The sequence below is a fragment of the Ictalurus furcatus genome, chromosome 4 (assembly GCF_023375685.1).
Source record: "Ictalurus furcatus strain D&B chromosome 4, Billie_1.0, whole genome shotgun sequence".
In the NCBI taxonomy this organism is placed as follows: Eukaryota; Metazoa; Chordata; class Actinopteri; order Siluriformes; family Ictaluridae; genus Ictalurus; species Ictalurus furcatus.
This window is the reverse complement of record NC_071258.1, coordinates 6,762,775-6,782,341: the sequence shown is the minus strand read 5'-3', so window position 1 is coordinate 6,782,341 and position 19,567 is coordinate 6,762,775. Positions and strand designations below refer to the sequence as shown.

At 40.4% G+C, this 19,567-nt stretch overlaps 1 protein-coding gene across 2 annotated transcripts in view; it reads right to left on the bottom strand.

Moving 5' to 3' along the window:
• The window catches only part of sipa1l3 (signal-induced proliferation-associated 1 like 3), a 100,831-nt gene extending 87,120 nt beyond the window's left edge, over positions 1 to 13,711 (bottom strand). For both annotated transcript variants that reach the window (XM_053622686.1, XM_053622688.1), the window contains exon 1: positions 13,528 to 13,711. The gene's annotated coding sequence lies outside the window, so the exon portion shown is untranslated. The remainder of the gene's footprint in view (positions 1 to 13,527) is intronic.
• Between the last annotated feature and the right edge of the window lie 5,856 nt (positions 13,712 to 19,567).

Below are 19,567 nucleotides of genomic sequence, written 5' to 3'. Positions count from 1 at the left end.
GACTCCTAGCCAGGTTTCCAGCCCGAGACTGCGCCCCTTAAAAGGCTTACTGTAGTCCTTTCTACTGACAATCCCCGCTCGCCCGGCGAGAGAGAACAGAGACTAAAGCCTAAACCTCGCCTCAGCTTAAACAGGTAAAAACATTCAGTATAGAGGAATCTTATCTGACTGAGAAATCTAACCCAGAACTAAAATATGTGAGGCGGTCTGGGAAAACCAATCCATTCTAGGAAAAAAAAAAAAAAAAGCCATGGCAAAAAAAATAAATAAATCATTTACACCAAACCTTTTCTGCCTATAATGTAAAGAGAAACATATTTCACTGAAACACATTTTTACTCCGGCTACCCTCTGAACTCACCTGCAAAAATACCGTTGCTTAAAGGGCCAGTTTGTGGGAAAGCGTTTGAAAACGCCAGTGTAGACGGAGAGCGGTTTAAAACGAATATATGAAGTTCTCAGGTCGATCGGGATCAGTGTGGATTCCTGTTCCCTCCCCGGTCGCTCCTTTCCCGCCTTCACACCTCTCTCTTGAAGAGAAGAAGTTGCAAAACGCCAGTGTGTTCTAATTTAACAAACACCGCGGTAAAATGTGTCTAAATCCTAGCTAGCTAATGCTGCGTTTGACTTACCTCGTCAACGGTCATTTTCAACCTCAGCACATTCGACATACAAAGTTGAGACCCCCCCCCCCCCCCCAAAAAAAAAAAACTCTGACACCTCTGTGTTCGGCTTTCGTTAGCAACAAGCTAGCCAGCTAACAGTAGCCATGTTAGCTGCGAATTTAACTTCCCATCCCATGTGCCGCCGCCCCCCACACCCCCGACAATATAATAAATCACTATCATAAATCCACCATAGAGCTCTGTTTAAGGCTCTTCAATTTATTTTGTAAAATAGTCCAAGGTTCCTTGTATCCTTAAAAGATCGTCTCTGGTCGCATTTACTGGAAAACCTGCTTGTTTCGTTGATGTTTTCCATCATGAATTGAAGTTACTTTAAAAAAATAATAATAATAATTTATGTTCAAAAACGTTCAGATCTCATCTTTTATCCAAACGTACCACACGCTCGCCGCCATTTTTACTTTTCTGAGGCAATTATCCAAATCACATGATTTGTTTAGGCAAAGTCGCAGAACTTTTTCTGATTTACTCGATAAATGTGTTTCCATAGTAGTTTATGCGTTTGTCTTCTTATCGAATAAAAAATTCCCCACCTCAATTGAGCCCAAATCTGTGGAAAATCTGCGGTCATTTTGAAAAACCGCAAGCTCCTCTGAATATTATGGAGTTCGCCTGATTTCGCGTTCATTTCTGCCATCGCAAAATCCCGGAGGGTTTGTATTTAACAAATAAAAAAGGCAGAATTGTTAATACCGTGAAGCTTTCTTTTAGTTTAGGACAGGAGTTTACAAATTTCCGGATTCTCGGTCACATGACGAGCTGCTGTTTTCCTCTCATTAACTATCAACTCTGAGTACGTGAGAGAGGCTGGTGAAGAAACGACCGTTTGTAACGTAAGTGATAACACCTCTCGCAGACGTTCCATAACGTTACATATAACTATAAACATTTAAAAAGCACAAATACTACTTGTAATCGTTGGCAAAGCTCTGTGGTGTTAGCAGAATAACATTCAAATTGTGCTGTTACAGGAAAATATCTAAACTTCGTAAAGCACGGCGAGTGTTCAGAAGTGCTTACACTCGAGACTCCTTCCATAAACGTTAAATAAATGTAAAAAAAAAAACAAAAAAAAACAAAAAAACACCACCACCACCGCATCAATGACTAAGATTTTACTAAAATTCGTTTATTATTAGGTTTTAGATAATGTGGCACGTCCGCCGTACAAGTCCCTGTGTACGAGCTGTTACTATAGAAACAATAAGGTATTAGAACGAGCGCACCGATTTTACCCTATCGCTCACGTTGCAGCCGGAGCTAGTGTGCTTTTATGATACGAAAATAATGCGCACCTTCTGACCAATCAGATTCGAGAGTACGCCGCGTTGTGGAATAACTAACAAACGTTTCTCCACGTTCTAGTTCCGTGACATTATGGTGATCGGATTACGAAAAAAAGTGACGTGCTTACTCATAACTGTTCTCATTTAGCAAACTGCCACTGCATTTAGGAACTCCTTTACCGTTCCGTCCACCGTGTTTTCAAAATGTAAGACATTTACCGACGATACGCGCAAGTCATGCTGCCTTAAATAAGGAATCTCTCTTATTCTGCCTTTAAAATGGAGCCAGCTTTATCCAACAAGGCCGAAAATACGCAGCGGCAATGATTTCAACCGTCCGTGATCAGACCGCACGCTGCTGATCTCACTGCTGTAGTGGAAAGCTGAATATAAAAACTCAAACGCACACAAAGCGCTCTGATCTCAGCTCGGAGAAAACAGCACTCCTCTGCAAGCTTGTAGGAACGTTGTGAGAATCTGTACGGCTCGTGGTGGTGAGTGGGAATATGTGTAGGCTATACAAAAGTGTGTGTGTGGGTGCTAAAGAATGGGAAAAAGTCTCGGCGCTACACTGAAGACCACGGCGATGCTCCGAGCACTCGGGCCAACGCTTTCATGAAGGAGAATGTGAAGCTCTTTAAAAATCGATACTCATAAAAACACAGCTCGTCTCAGACTGATATACGTACACGAGCGCTGGAATAACCCGGCATGATTGCCACGCTTTGTAATTAAGTAATCAGTTGACGAATCAAGTGACAAACCGATAATTGGAAAATACTCAATTGAATGGCTGGGGAAAAAAAAAATTTCAAAACTGGCACATGAAAATGAAAAAAAAAAATTTGAATCCTAGGGAAGTTAGGAAGAATCTTAAGGGAAATTAATCCTAGTGTAATAACTCAGTAACTGATCATTAATTACTGAGCAATTGATTAACATTTATTTTACTCACTCGTACCACGGGGCCTTATTAAACCCGTTTATTTTCTTAAATATAAATAGCGCTTTATCTTTACCTATTTTTCTTTTTTTAAACCTATTTCTACTACAAGTAAACATTCGTAAGGCTATGACGCCAAGTGATGGAGCTGATCTTAAAAAAAAAAAAAAAAAAAAAAAACACACAACCTTTCCCACATGCAGGTGCTGGATGCGGTCCTGATTTCGTTAATAATAATAATAATAATAATAATTAACAGTGTTCACTAAAGCTACAACAAATGTGAACATATTCAAAGGTTACAAAGGCGAATTCATAAATACAAATAAGAAATGTCCAGGAAAAAATCTTCAAATTCGACACGTTTTGGCGTCTAGACTGCATACACAATCCATTCTGACGTCTCAATGCCATAATTAGCACATCGTGGCAATGATCGTGACATACACAGACACTATTCTCGACAATGATCCCAAATCTTCCTTTTCCCCCCCCCTCTTGAGATTACGCTGAATTCTCTCTCTGTAATGATGGACAAGACAAAAAAAAGATAAGCTCTCATGAGTCAGCCATGCCTAATGACGGTCATGTGACTCGGCGGCGTTAATGACTGAGATTATTGTTTAGAAATGAACGATGATTATTAACAGTGACTAGACCACTCTGTACACTCTCACACAGCGTTCCCATGATGAAGACCCGAACGTAGGAGGTGATTTAATAATAATACATTTACTTCTTTCTCTCTTTCTTTTCTTTTTTTTTCAAAACAAAACAAAAAACGCTCACAAAACATTCCAAAGGAAATATCTGAGATTGTTCCACACACCCACAGAACACAGGAAATTCATGCCATGTGATTCATTAGCTCGTTCGTCTCAGAAGCAGTGACGCTCACGGCGGTTCGTTGTGATTCAGAAGAGACGCCGCGTAATGAAATGAATTAACTGGACAGCACAAAAAAAAAAATCCATTTAATGCCTTAAGCCTGTTCCACACTGTGTGATTAGAGCGGTCTTTTACGATGATTACTCGTCACACTGTACAACGTGATCCCAATAAAATTCTGGCCAAATTCCATAACGGATACGCGATAACGTACACCGGTCAGCCATAACATTAAAATCACGTGTACACATAATATTGTATAGGGTCCCCTTGTGCTGCGAATAGATGCACACACGATGTAAAAGAAAACAGGATTCAGCAGACCAGGCCACCTTCTTCCGTTGGTCCATTTTTTATCTGAAACTATTGGAATGTCCAGGGTTCGAGATTAAACGATGAACATGAGTATAGAGTTCAGCATTTCAGCTTCTATTTCCCGGTATTTACATGCATGTAGATGTACAGCATAGAACAGAGCACATTTTGTATCGGAACACCCAATTTGTAGAAATACTGGAACACGTGACTGATGGGTGTGTCCTGGTAAGATTGATTGTTTAAACAGTAAAGTTGTGCTGGTTTCAGGCTTCAGCTTCACCTGTGAAGACTGCATTTGTTGTTAAAAAGGATAAGCCAACATGAAGATCAGAGAGCTGTGTACGGGAGAAAAGCAAGCCATTTTGGAGCTGAGAAAAGAGGGGAAATCATTCAGAGGCAATGCACAAACATTTGGCGCGTCATGTGACCAATACAGCAATTTGGAACGTCCTGAAAAAGAAAGAAACCACTGGTGTACTGAGCAACGGACATCGAATGGGTCGGCCAAGGAAAACAACAACAACTCTCGTTTCATACCATCTCAAACCCGAAGGTCTTTAGTGTACAGCACAAACAAATGACTTGGCCTTGCTGTTCCAATAGTTTCAGAGGGGACTGTATGTCACACATTTACGGTCGTATTTATTGAATTTTCATGCTCTATCAGAAAATATTATTTTGTGCTACTTTGGCAGGAAAAAGATTGTACTTTGTACAACAAATCTAAGAGGTGAGCGCTTCCTCACTTAATGTCATGAAGCATGTGCATTATGCGGTGTTGGGCATTGAGTAGCTATTTGAATCGATTAGCTTCCAAGTAGTCGATTGCAACTTGTACAACTTTGGAGTCGATTCCACACGCCGCTAATGATTTGCCCTGTGCTCTCAGACGCGTTGGAGTGTTTCGGTTAGCAAGACAGGCAGAGGCATTCTTTTTACTACTTCATACTTCAACGCTTGCTCGAACAAACGTCCGTTTTGCATTTAGAGTTTTGCTTCATCCTGCGCCATCATTCTATTGGTGGCTTTTAGATGAGCGTTGTAGCAGCGCTCACGCTGACGTTAAAAACGAGCGTTTCTCACACTGCCGGAACTTGGCACAAAACGAGCACGGTTTCCAGCAGTGCCGATTTCGACACGACCAAAGAATACTCTTATGATCTACGATCTTCAGGCTGAAGAGCTTCGACGCCGGGCTGAGAACTGTACAGTGTTAACCCGGCTTTATCGTACATCCCGGTCTGTAGCCTAGACAAACTCGGAACGTACTGTCCGTGAGAGGATGTGCACGGTCTCATCGCAGCGAGCGTGATTCACAAACTTGTCATCACGCTGCATTTTATTTCCTTCTCAGCTTCTCCTCCAATAGTGTGCTGAAAAAGTCAGAGCTACTCTTCCAGAATCAGGAAGGGAAAGAGGGACCATCTTCTCCATCTTCATTACCGCTCTGACTCAGCTCTGCTTCACATCCCTCTGAACGCCATCCATAAAGTGTACTTATCCGTTCTGATCTGACACCACGGGGGCTGCATGGCTGGGAGTGACTCATGTGAAAGACTCGCTGTAGATTCATCATCATTTCCTTCCTGTTTCGCGTCGCCTGCCGTCGAGGATTCTCCTCGATTCGTGCTCTCTCGGCCTCCTCGGAGCGCCTCGCTTCCTCCCCTGCTCCTCCAGAGAGGAACTTTAAATCACGCTGCCAGATCAATAGGAAATTCCTGATGAACACTGAGTTGTGAACAAGAAAATCTCATGGGACCGGTGATGGACTTGTTCCACTAATGTGCGGGCCAAAATATCAGAGCTCATTAAGCAGAGTAAACAGAGAGCCATTTGCTAAGTGAGAATCAATTACTCTCTTCATATTCAGTTACGCTTCTTCACCATCTCCAAGCTATAAAGACTTTTATTTATTGTACAGGATCCTAGTACGCAGCTCGAAACATTCCTAACGGCTCGTTGAACTTCGAGATGAGCAGATTGCGGGATTTCGACTTAAAACTCTTCTCAATTCTGAACTCATTACGATCGGCCAGTGGAACGGAGAAGTATTGGTATACGAGATGCCATGAGTTTGTCAGGTCAAAACCTAGACTCATTAGTACCTATAGTAGCGAAGAAATATTTCGCACAAACAGCCACCTACAGTTGAGGCCATAAGTTTACACACGCCTTGCAGAATCTACAAAACGTTAATAATTTTAAAATAAAAAAGAGGGATCGTAAAAATTGCATTGTGTTTTTTTTTTTATTTAGTACTTCCCCAAGTAAGTTCAAAACTTTACATCCACTTGATTCTTAATACTGTGTGTCGTTACCTAGATGATCAACGACTGTGTTTATGTTTTGTGAGAGTTCTTCATGAGTCCCTAGTTTGTCCTGAGCAGTTAAACTGCCCACTGTTCTTCAGAAAAATCCTCCAGGTCCTGCACATTCTTTGCTTTTCCAGCATCTTCTACACATTTGACCCCTTTCAACAGCGGCTAGATGATGCTGAGATCCATCTTTTCACACTGAGGACGACTGAGGGACTCGTGCACGACTATTACAAGAGGTGCGAACATTCCCTGACGCTCAAGAAGGCAAACACACTACATCAAGAACCAAGGAGGGGGGGGGGGGGGGGTAAACTTTTGAACAGGATGATCGGTGTAAATTGTTATTATTTTGTCTTTTGGGAAACGTAAAGATCTTCAAAATGGAAAAAAAGACCTGTAAACAAAATAAACACAGCTGCAAAAGAGGCTATTTTTATGAGGAATAAAACATGACCAACCACACGCCCTGTCGTGGTTAATTCCTCACTCGTCACTGCAGCTCACTGCTTAAGGATAAGAAATCTCAAAAATGTACTGGTTGCTGCTCATAAACAAGTGTAATCCTTGCTGCCCTACAAGAAGTTTAGGTAAGTAAAGCTCCGACGAGGTGAAAGGAAAATAAAAACACTGAAATAGTTTCACGCTAACATTATTTTCCCTCGTGTCAGTACAACACTTTTAACATTACACCTCCCCGAGTTGTTCGCTGCTGTTTGTTTTGGATCTGACGGTTCTTATGGGGTGAAAACGAGGGCAAATCGATGTGAGTAAAGCACCTGCTTTTTTCCGGCGCACTCCTGTCGGACAGGTCTCACTGGTTCTGGTGGCTTAGACAAAACAGGTGGAACAGCTGAACTTGGACAGGTGCAATCGTGGTTTCCTTTTCACTCTGATCAACCCTTTCTTTCATGTGGAGCCTACAGGAACGAGGGCTTTCTGCAGTACGTGCACGACGTGTCTGTAACGCGGCATCGACGAGTAGCTGATGATCACGACATGATCGTTGGCGACCGGTGCTAGCATGCCGTACGTAAGTCAGTTACGGGGGCATGCGACAACGCAAATACAGCTCCGGTTAATGTGCAATTACGGCGGGTAAAATTTAACCAGACTAACGTTGAATAGCTGCTACTGAGAGATGGGACAACAACATCTCAACAACAAGTAAAGTAGCATTTTAAAATCTGAAAGAAAATCGCATTTAAAAAGATTCCTGTATGGAATAAATGATGGAAAGCCAACGTTACTTCAACAGAATTTAAACAACCGTCTACAATAGGAAATGAAAACTCACTCGCCGTGTTTAAATACGAGCCTCGTCCTCTTCTCTTCACGCCACTGATCTCTCACTGACACAGCCACTGATACATTCAGTCACGTCCCTTGTCGAACCTCCTTGTCATTAAAGTTGATCATTTATTAGGTCATTTAAACTATTTTTAAGAACTTTTATCGCCTGTCGTCTGCACAAGCGCTCTTCTCTGTTTTGATGATGATGATGTAATGGCGCAGGAGCATTACAGACGCAAACTGAATTGATTTGGCTTATGCCTGATTCACTACTAGAGGTTGACTGATATTGGATTTTACAGATACCGATAACTAAGTTGGGCCGTAATAAAATAAGTAATTATTAATAAATATTAAAGTAAATAAAAAGATATACGTCCAAACTGAACCAAAAAGTAACACTCCAAATAACAAATAAAAACAGAGGCACACAGAATGAACCAAAAAAAAAATGTTTAAAAACACTTTAAATAACACAACAAAATTAGTCAGGTGATATAATGACAACGGGCCCTTCTCAACCGCTTCTGCAACGGACGCACCCGGGAAAAACCATCAGCGTGGACTTTCACTGATAACCGATTATCGGTGCCGATTCATCAGTCGATCTCTATTCGATACAGTATTCAAAAAAGTCTTGATCTAAACGTAAGAAACGCACGTTTAGCTCTAAACTAACTCCTTATGCCAAGGCAAGGTTAGAAAGTAGACTATATGAAAACATTTCCACGTTATTTTTTTTAGATATCCATTTATGTTTTCTTTCACGTACAATTCTAGCAGCAGTTTAGCTGTTTTAAAGGCTACCGATGGGTTTTCCCAGCCCGTCTCACATATGGTGCAGGCAGTATAGATTACTACAAGCTTAAGGAAGTGAACTAAGGACAATAAAATGTTTCTAGCGTAATAAATCTCTCAAAGCCGTGGTCTAAGGGACTCTCTTTGAGGAAAGAACTCTTAGTCAGTCTCTCTCTCTTGCGCTCTCTCTCTCTCTCTCTCTCTCTCTCTGAGGAAGGAACTCCTGGTCTGAACACTCTGTGGCGAGCGCGCCTATTCAACATCTGTGTTTATCCTCCGGCTCAAACCAAACAGGCTATATTTACTCCAGTCTAACAGGCCGGGAGACTGAGGGACAGAGAGCCACAGATATCTGCCTTTAGTCTGCCACTAAATACGCCTGATGGAAAATGGTGCCTCTATCACTTGCTATGTAGAATCAACTCTGAATAAGTTTTTTTTTTAAAAGGGTTTATAAATGGTGTAAATTGGTTTCTAGCTATGACTTATAGTGATTCTCAGGGGGTTTGTGTTCATTCAATGTCTTATTTGGGAGGGGGACACTGACTGACTCATGCTAAGAGACTTGTACTCCACTCTAACCTGTAAACTTTATCCGATGACGGAATGCTGCAATGTCTGACATGCTGATGCCAGAGACTCGCTTAGAAGTAATAAGCGATGAGGGGTATGGTTATAGAGTTAGCTGCTAGAGCCGTTATTGACATGGCTACAACAGATGCAGGACATTATAAAGCAGGTTGAGACTACTGATGAGCACTTGATCGTATTTTCTAGCCCAGACACAGTTCTATAGGTTATGTGTCTGGAATCGGTCATTGCTTCTTAAAGAAGCAAATCAGGTTAACTTAAATTATTGCCATGCATGTCAGTATTTAATTACGTGTTGCTGCTGAACTACTGACCCGTTAAGAAACCGACATAAATTCTAGCCAGTCACATAAGATAACTGGGAAAAGACTAGAAACTGGGAAACGTCCATTTTTAAGCAGAGGTCACACTAGACTTTCCGCATGCAAGATTTCTTCGGAGACCGCTGTGAAAAGGGCGGCGACCGGATGTGACATCACGTGCCAAGGCATTGTTTTGGTTTTTTTTCAAATCCACACATCATGGATTCCGACGTGCTTGCATCGTTATTAATATTTGGTTCAATGTTAAAATATACCATCTGTTCCTGTGTGCAGCGACACCGCAATCCATGCAGCTTCTCTTCTGATGTTGATTTGATATTCTTTTAAAGCGGTGTTGTATAAAACGGGATAGGGCGACACCACTATAATCTATGCTTCCTCCATCTTGGATTTTCTGATGCTTAGTTCTGGTCAGCAAACCTAGTTCTTCTGTATGTTTGATAGTCGGAGTGTATTATATTATATTATATTATATTACATAAGCTAAATATGTGGGTCACAGTGGCTTGGTGGTTAGCACTTTTGCCTCGCACCTCCAGGGTTGGGGGTTCAAATCCCGCCTGTGCCCTGTGTGCGTGGAGTTTGCATGTTCCCCCAGTGCTTCGGGGGTTTCCTCCTGGTACTCCGGTTTCCTCCAAAGACATTTGTTGTAGGCTGGTTGGCATTTCCAGATTGTCCGTAGTGTGTGAATGTGTGGGATTGTGAACTGTGATGGGTTGCCACCCTGTCCAAGGTGTCCCCCATCTTGTGCACCGAGTTCCCTGGGAGAGGCTCCAGGCTCCCCGCAACCCTGTTTAGGATAAACGGTACATGGGATGGATGGAAGGAAGGAAGGAAGGAAGGAAGTTATAAATGTGCTAGAGGAATTTTTAGGTAACATGTTTAGGTCCAATTTAAGTCTGGTCCACGTCTCCTGATTTGCATACAGTTGTATGATTCAGGAGTCGACAAGAAGGGAGTTGCGAAATCCAAGCTATATTTCTGAGAAGTCATGTGTTCTGTATTTTGTTTCACTCTACATTAATGGAGACTTGCTTCCTCACATTTGTCCTCACGTAGGAAGTCCAATAAACGGAAATGACAAGCACACTTTAAAAAAACAAACAAAAAAAACAAACGAACAAAAAAAACCTTAAATGAGTCAAAGAAACTGACATAAAACTTTATTCCTTTATTACACCTATGAATCATTCTCATAGCCTTATATGGAGGTTAAAACGCATTAAAGCAGCATGTGACCGAAACACGGCAGAGATCAACCGGTCAACTAATCTTCAACTGAAAACAAAAAAGCAAACACAAGTGCAGGACTGTTTTTAACACGCCCTCATCCACTTCCCCTCACCGTTGTCCCCTGTGGGATCCCGGACGTTACTAAACTCCATTAGTTTGTGTGAGCTAACGGATTGAGTCAACATCGTGGCGGTCTTTTGTATGTTCAGTGTTCAAAGGAAACGGACCATGCAAATCAACAGAGATATCTGTTCAACCTCATTGTTCTTTCCGTCAAAGGGTAAACTTATCCAGGCAGAAAAATTCCACTAGACCCTACTGCGCAAGACATTTTTATTTTTTTTATTTATTTTTTACACAACGCCTAAGTAAAAGCTCCATAACCACCCCCCCCCCCGACACCTTATTGATTAACGACTTGAATTAATCAAGTCCACCAATTCAAGTAGCTTTCCACAAGAAAACCTGACAAAAACGCAAATTAAAAATAAAAAATAAAAACGCAGCAAAAATCAAGCATTTCTGGCCGCAACAATCACGAAAGGCTCAGTACAAACTCCCGTACGGACTGGTTTATTTCTTTCTGATGTGAAATCTGCCACCGAATTTGTTAAAAACAGTAGCAGGATACAAATTCAACACCCAAACTCTCCCAAACCAAACCATTCGACGACCGGACACACGTGGCGGTACAAAGCCTGGCCAAGCCGTCGAAAGCAGCACACACGTTCAACAAGTAGCCTTTAAAAAAATAATAATAAAAAATTCCTCACACACACACACACACACCAGCTACTGTAATGAAAAACGAGAGCCAAAAACCTGGAAACAGTTATTCAGATCCTCCAGCATTCAAATCCTCACAAACCGACATTGTATCCTCGTAATGTCATTTCCTTCAGGAGCGATGAAGTGAAGCCGGCCACTTCTCTCGCTGCACTATAAACGACAGGAGGAAATCATGTCACGAGCGGATTTGTCCTCCGTATCAATAATCAGTAATATAAAAAGAACCCTGAACATTCGATGTCAGAGTAAGCTGACCAGGTGACACTTGTGCTCCTGGAATATTTTGGAAGGCGGTACATGAACAGTTAATGATAATGATAACGAGTCTTTATTTAAATCACATATACATATGCATAGTGAAATTCTTTCTTCACATACCCCAGCACGTCAGGAAACTGGGGTCAGAGCACAGGGTCAGCCATGTTCTTCCTTTTTTTGAACAGATTTGTAGGAGTATTTCTTTTTGAGAAAGGCAATCCCATAATTCTGTTTGGAAACATGTCCGATAGACCGTGGCGAATCTTACAAACGTGCACGTCGTGGCTTCGAAATCCAACCGGACTCATCAAAAACCATTCGTCTGGAATCTATTATTGCAGATTATCACATTACTCTGAAAAAGGAAGCTTCCAAAGAAGACTGTTTGGAAACCTCATAAAAGACTTATTTTCATATTTACCAGGATAATTCCTGCATGCTGTAGTAGGATCTAACGATAAAAACAAAAATCAACATCACATAACCACACACAAACCCAGCTTGCTCTATAATGGACAACAAGTTCGATATGGTCTCACACACACACACACATTATCATATATACTTTCCATTCAAATTTCTTTATTATTTTATTTTGATATACGAAGTGGGTAACGTTGCCATCAGCTCAAAACTCCTTCCTGGATCAATCCTGAGCTCTTGTTATTGTGGGTTTCTTGTGGGTTCTCCAGTTTCCTCCCACATGCAGGTACGTGAATTGACTACACACTAAAGTGCAAACAAGTGTGCTGTGCCCTGCAATAAACAAGCATCCCATCCAAGTGGAATTCCCGATTCACGCTCCGAGCTCCCGGGATAAGTTCTGGATCCACAACAACCCAGACCAATCAACCAAAAAAAAAAACGATAGATAGATTACAGATGCCCATGACAATTTGTGTGCCATGTTCAATGGCATGTATGACGTGTCTGTGAAGTTTACTGTACGACATGGACACAATATTTGACCAAATCCAAACGACTCTCTTTTATATAAATAATTAGACCGATTTTGTTGAAATCCAGGTTATATGGATTAAAGGATGCTCAGAGTATTACGCTGCAGTTTTTTGGGGGGGATTGAAGCAACAGCAGCTATGGACACAAAACCAGAGCAAGAACGATATCTAATCACTACATAGTACTCTTGGTCATTTGTAGCCATGCCCAAAAGCCATAGTGGAGTATATAAAGCGCAATCATGCTTTCTCTCTCAACAGATTAGTGACCTAGCAGGTACAGAATACCCATAATGCATTTGCATGTTTGCAGGGGAATAGGGAGTAGGCCACCAAGGCAGGTGAGAGAACATATGTACTCTAGCTTCAACATGCTTCATGCGCATGCGCACTAAGTCACCAGGAACGACCCACGGTTTATACACGGACCATTTCTTACCACTTAATGTGGAATCTTCGGCTGTGTGTCTCAAATGTAAAGTTATGCAATGTGCACGTTTGTTAAAAACCACACGTTAAAGAGCACATACACGTTTATGAAAAATGGAAAAGAAATACAATAAAATGGGAGAAAACAGTCCAGAGGCAGGGTTAAGCAGAATCCCAAACGGCTCTGTAGTTGTTCCCGGTTTAAGTGTGCGACACTGGGGGTGAAATACTGACTTTTACACCCTACATAGTGCACATGTCCACTGGAGGAGAGTGGTTTGGGAATGGCTAGGCTATTTACTACGAAATTAGCGCCACAGCTAACCGGTAGCGCTGGTATTTACTCTTCACTTAGCATTTGTTGATTAAACACTTAACTGAACACCGCAAGATTCGTTATAAACGCAGCGTTTCTTACCTTTGGAGGTCGGCTCAAAACGAGAAAGAGTTCAATTCCGTCGGGAGTCGAGTCTTTTTCTTTAAAATGATTCAGAATCCAACATGTAAATGGTCGCTTCTCGGCAAGCAGTGAGATATGAACAGCTCCTCTCCCGGCGCTCGCGCTCTCTCTCTCCTCTCTCTCTCTCTCCCCCCGAGCTAACCGAAACCGCACACGCACTCTGCGCCACTGCGCATGCGCACGCCAACACAACGCTAAGTGAGAAGGATGAACGCGTTTTTCGTGCACGTCTTCCATGTTATATCAAAAACGCTTGGTTTACTGTTTGTATTGTTGAGTTATAATCTCGGTATTATTTGTCTATTTATTTGTTTGTTTATTTATGTGTGTTTGCAAGCTGTGGTTATTGTATGGGAAATGTTTGGAGAAAGTGAATATATCTATGTGGAACAATGATCCAGTTATATAACACATACAGATCCAGGACTTCACAGTTGCATTGTGTTGCACTGTCAGAAAGATTGCGCCTTATTTACCCCCCTAATGAAAGAACTATTCTTCCTTTTACTCTTTGAAAAATATTTTAGTAAAAAATGCTAGTAACGTTCACAAATCACTGTAGTGCTTTTATTGATTTGTTTAATTTTTAGTTTTAAAAGAGGCAAGACCAGAATTCATTACATTGTTATATTGTTTTGTATTACTGAGACCCTCAACGCGGTTAAAATCACATGGCAAAGTTTAAATGCATAAAGATTTGAGACATTTCTTCTTATAGGCTATATAAAGTGTATTAAACACGTAACAACAACAACAACAATAATAATAACATCCTAAATAATGTCAAAATAGTATATCACAACAGTTTACCACACTTACCATAGCATTCGCATAAATAAATAAAGTATTTAGTAGTATAAACACCACCACCACCAAGAATAATAATAATAATAATAATTATTATGATTATTATGATTATTATTATTATAACAAATAACACTTACTAAATAATATATCAAAATAGTATATCACAACGGGTCATTACACTTACCATAGTATTAGCATAAAGAAATAAAGTATTTAGTTGTATAAACATCACCACCAACAACAACAACAATAAAAAAAATTACTAAATAGTATGTCAGAATAGTATATCATAACAGGTTACCACATTTACCATAGTATTAGTATAAAGAAAAAATATTTAGTAGTATAAAACACCAGTAACAACAACAACCACAATAATATTTACTATAGTTAATAATAGCAATAATAATTACCATTACCATACCGTAGCTTAGTTTTAGTTTTACTTTAAAGTGATGGATTATGGTCACTTAACGCTGCTCATTACAACGAGACAAATTTAGCTGAGAACTTGCTTGTATCCTAAATGTGACTTTTCCTCCAATGAAGATCTTTCTACCGGTGTACAGCGCCGCCTAGTGGTGTACTCTTAGTGATTCTCTCAGAAATGAAATGACTGGGGCGTCATGTAATATAAGATCCTATTTTCATGGATTATAAAGTAGTAGACTAAGGAAGACACACTTCAGTGTGCTTTTATAGTAAAATAATCATCTCCAGAAAGTTACTGTTACCACCCTAGAGGATTGTTTTCCTATACCAGCAAGACTGGAGTGTTTTATTCCTCTTATACAACGTCAAATTATCCACCATTACAACTTTTTGTTTATTAAAGAATAACACCTCTTTTTTAAAAAAAATCATTTTATAATGTCATTTAATGTTGTGGAACGTTCATGAGACAAGTTAGTTCCATTATAACAGCTATAAACAGTTGTTCCAGTCCAAGCCTCTATTTTTTACTTTCTTGTTTTTTATAACACACACACACACACACACACACACACACACACACATTATAACATACTGATACTGGAGACTCCTTCCACCTTCCAGAAATGCTAAAAACAATGGACTTCTTAAAGAGAGCTTCAGAAATACATTTCTTAGTTAATCACAGCATTTTAAAAAATAATCTGTTTCTTAGTAGTCTTAAATACCTGTCAATTAGCTGTTACTATAGAAACCATAACTTATTAGAAGCTCTGATTTGCTTTCCAAGAGCCCTCCCACTGTCATATCTTGCATGAATTGCTGTGCAGCTCTGGGGCTAGTTGCTGTTTCAGGCCCAGCAGGAATTGTTGAAATGTATTACACTTGCATCGTCCAGCTGGCTGAGATTCAGTTGGGTGCCACCGTGAGCTAGGTGTGCTTCACTAATGTTCACAGAGATCTTCTTGCCTGCTTCAGCAGCAGTATCTTCATTATCTTCCAGTTCGTTTCCTAAGGCAGGTACTGCATCAAGCCCCATGTGATGACCTCTTTGAAGATGCTGTTCCATTTTTGTCACACTCCTCCAGCTACTATGACTCGGGTCTTGTGCCAAGGATGTTGCTGAAGCCTGCAGAGAAAAACACCAGAGACAGAAATATCCTCCACTTCCAGCAACGGAAAAATAAAAATACAGTTAACAGATTTAGACAGCAAGGTGAGGTTAAATCATAACTATGCTCTAATTAATGGAATGGCTGTGATTATATTAAATATTGAACAGGCAAACAAAAGCGTTAACATCCTGTGAGTGTGCTTCGTGCATCATAATCGTGTTCTTAGAAAGTAGCAAAAGAAAGCAGAAGAGAAAATTAATAGCAGGTTATGATTATAAATTATCATGTGCTTTGTACTTCACTGTTATTTATTTTAGGTCCAAGATTTTATACTCAACACAAGTTCAATCTGAGCTAGAGATACAAAGTACAACAGATCTAGAAACAGACCAGATGCAGAAATGTAGCTCAAAGCCAGTAGCTGGTGAAAAAACCCCAACCTAGGCTTATTGAATTAATTCTAGTCCAGGGTGCATTGATGTTGACCATGGACTGCATCAATTCTAGCATTTACAACATCTGTACAAGGGAATTATGCAGCCACAGTAAGGTTATATTCAAGCAGAAATGAATCTGAGTCTGCGTCTGCTTAGAAACAAAGGGAATCCACACTGGACTCGACTGAGAGCACTGCAGACCCTGTTTCAGCTGGATCTCCTTCAGGAAAAAGGTATGCTTGTAATGGCTGAGATATTTATTGATCAAGAGCAGGAACTACAGCAGCTGGCACCAAATGTTGTGCAGCAGGTCTACAGTATTAAGGATGAAGAGACTTTTTTATCTTGCATATTTAAAATTCCAGAGGTTTCTGAAAAGCAAGAAACAACAGTTTTGTGTGAAAAAATGTGCAGTTGTATAAAACTAAGAATTGGCACCCTGTCCAGGGTGTACCCCGCCTTGTGCCTGATGCTCCCTGGGATAGGCTCCAGGTTTCCCCGTGACCCTGAAAAGGATAAAAGCAGTATAGAAGATGGATGGATGGATGGATGGATGAAACATAGAAAAATATCAAGAAAATCCTACAGAAACAGCTGATCTGTATTCGGGGTTAATAACAATCACTTCACTGACAATAGGTGTATGATAATCACGTTTTCTATCTGTTTTTTATTTAGATTTTTGTGTGCTAGCAAATGGCACCAGCAGTTTGTCTCTTTACTCGAGGTCACATAGGGCATTGCATATACTTTCACAATTCTATTAATCAATGAATGAATTATGTATTCATCAATTCATTATCTAATGTAATGTTATGCAGTTCTGTGGTACAGATATGATGGTATTGCATGTTATGGTAATGATAAAGTTTGATATTTTGAACATTTTCACTGGAACGCTACTTGTGTATTGATCAAACCATTTGAATTCCTCTGCACCAATCCTTTCCACATTATCATGTGAATAGAGATTACTCAGCCAACTGAACTTCCTGTCCATAAAAGCCACAGCCATCTCATCTCAGCCATCGCAGCACTTCTCTCTCTATGGCTTCTGCTCCCAAAAGGCCAGTAGGATGGAAGTTAAGTGCTGATCACAAAATATGCTGCATCATTACCTGTCCTGCATCCTCACCCCTGTCCACTAGAGGCAGTTATCCTTGAGCCAGAAAGTGGTGGAGAGAACTTCAGGCACTTCAACTTCCTTCCCAATTCCATCATATAATACGTATTCCCAGGTCGCTCAACATCCAGACACTGGATTATACTAGAGAAAGCCAATATGGTCAATTGGACAACACAAGGCCTTGTCATAAGTCTAACATGAAACTGTCACCCATCACATCCAAAATGGCTCCTTGTCTGGTGTCACAAGGGGGCAGTATTAGCTGAAGTTTGACTTCCCAGGCTCATTTTCAGAGTGGGAATTAATTTTGTTGCATTCTTTCATGAAAATTGTAATTGTACGAGTTCATTCCTCATCTGCTGGTACCAGTAAAATAATGGAGTGATAACGTTATTGTTTTCTTGCCAATAAGGTAACACAGAATTTCAAGAAGAAACCAAATATGTCAGCAATGTAATGTTGTTCAGTAGTTCCTGAAGCCTGTCAGTAAGCTTGTTTCAACAACACATTTTAGGTGGATTATATTTGCACAGACACTTAAGTCAACATTCGTGAGAAACATTTATTGCATACAAATGAGCTGCTCCTGGTAAACACTGGCATGCAAATACACTGACATTCATAACCTGCCCCTGATGAAAACAGTTCCCGAGAGTCCACTTCTGATGATGCTCCCGAGCAGAAAAAAGATCCAGACAGAAAATGTGCATAAAAAAGTTGGTCAAATGGAGCATCAGACAGATTGTTGCATTGTATTTCGGACCAGCCACGGATACACTTGACAAGGGTTGGACAATCTTATCCGGAAAGGGCCAGTGTGGGTGCAGGTTTTCATCGTAACCGAGCAGGAGGCACACCTGATTCCACCTGTTTAATCAGTTGATCTTGGCTTTCAATAGATTCAGGTGTGGCTTCTGCTTGGTTGGAATGAAAACCTGCACCCACACCGGCCCTTTCTGGATAAGATTGCCCACCCCTGCACTTGACTCTCATAACAGCATCAAGCTTTTCTTATTTTATGAAAGCCACATTGAGCCACATGGAGGAACATTGGTCAGCAGTAGAGAAAACTTTAAACTGTGTAAGACAGGGATTCCTTCGGGCAAAGAACCTCTGATCTAGAAAAAAAAAAGTACATTGTTAACATTGGACAGCATTGTGGTGCCTTACAGCTGCAGGGTCCCTGGTGCCCAGGACAGGCCCCTGATACACCACAATCCTGAACAGGATAAAGTTACTGAAGATGAATGAATGAATGACTGAATGAAGTAAGGTATAATCAAAGGCATATAACTAGAATAGATACAATGATAGCAAAACAATAATAACAAGGTAATCAGCATCTAAACTGAATCTGAAAAAAGAAACAATCTGTGATATCAATGGCCCAAACTGCCATCACTACTGATTTGCAGTACATCTGGGTCGCCAGTTTGCAGTGACAGCCTATTTAGGGATTTTAAACCCAGCTAATTTACTAGAAAACAGTTCACACTGTTAAATTAATAAACAAATAAACAATTATTATTATTATTATTATTATTATTAATAATAATAATAATAATAATAATAATAATAATAATAATAATAATTATTATTATTATTATTATTATTATTATTATTAACAACAACAATACTAATAATAGTGTTCCCATGTTCCCAGGCTCATGTCCATTGCAACCCTAGCCAGGATAAAGCAGTTACAAAAGGTAAATGAAATAATAATAATAATAATAATAATAATACATCTTCTATAATTTATTTATTATTATAACAAATAATAACGTACAATGATAAAATTATAATAAAAATAAGATTTTCTGGCATAGTGGGTAGCATGTTTGACTCGCACCTCCGTGGCTGGGGGTTTGATTCCCACCTCCGCCTTGTGTGTGCAGAGTTTGCAAGTTCTCCCCATGCCTTGGGGGTTTCCTCCAGGTATTCCAGTTTCCTCCCTCAGTCCAAAGACATGCGTTGTATGTTGATTGGCATCTCTAAATTGTCCGTAGTGTGTGTGTGTGTGTGATTGTGCTCTGTAATGGGTTGGCACCCCATCCAGGGTGTCCCCCGCCTTGTGCTCT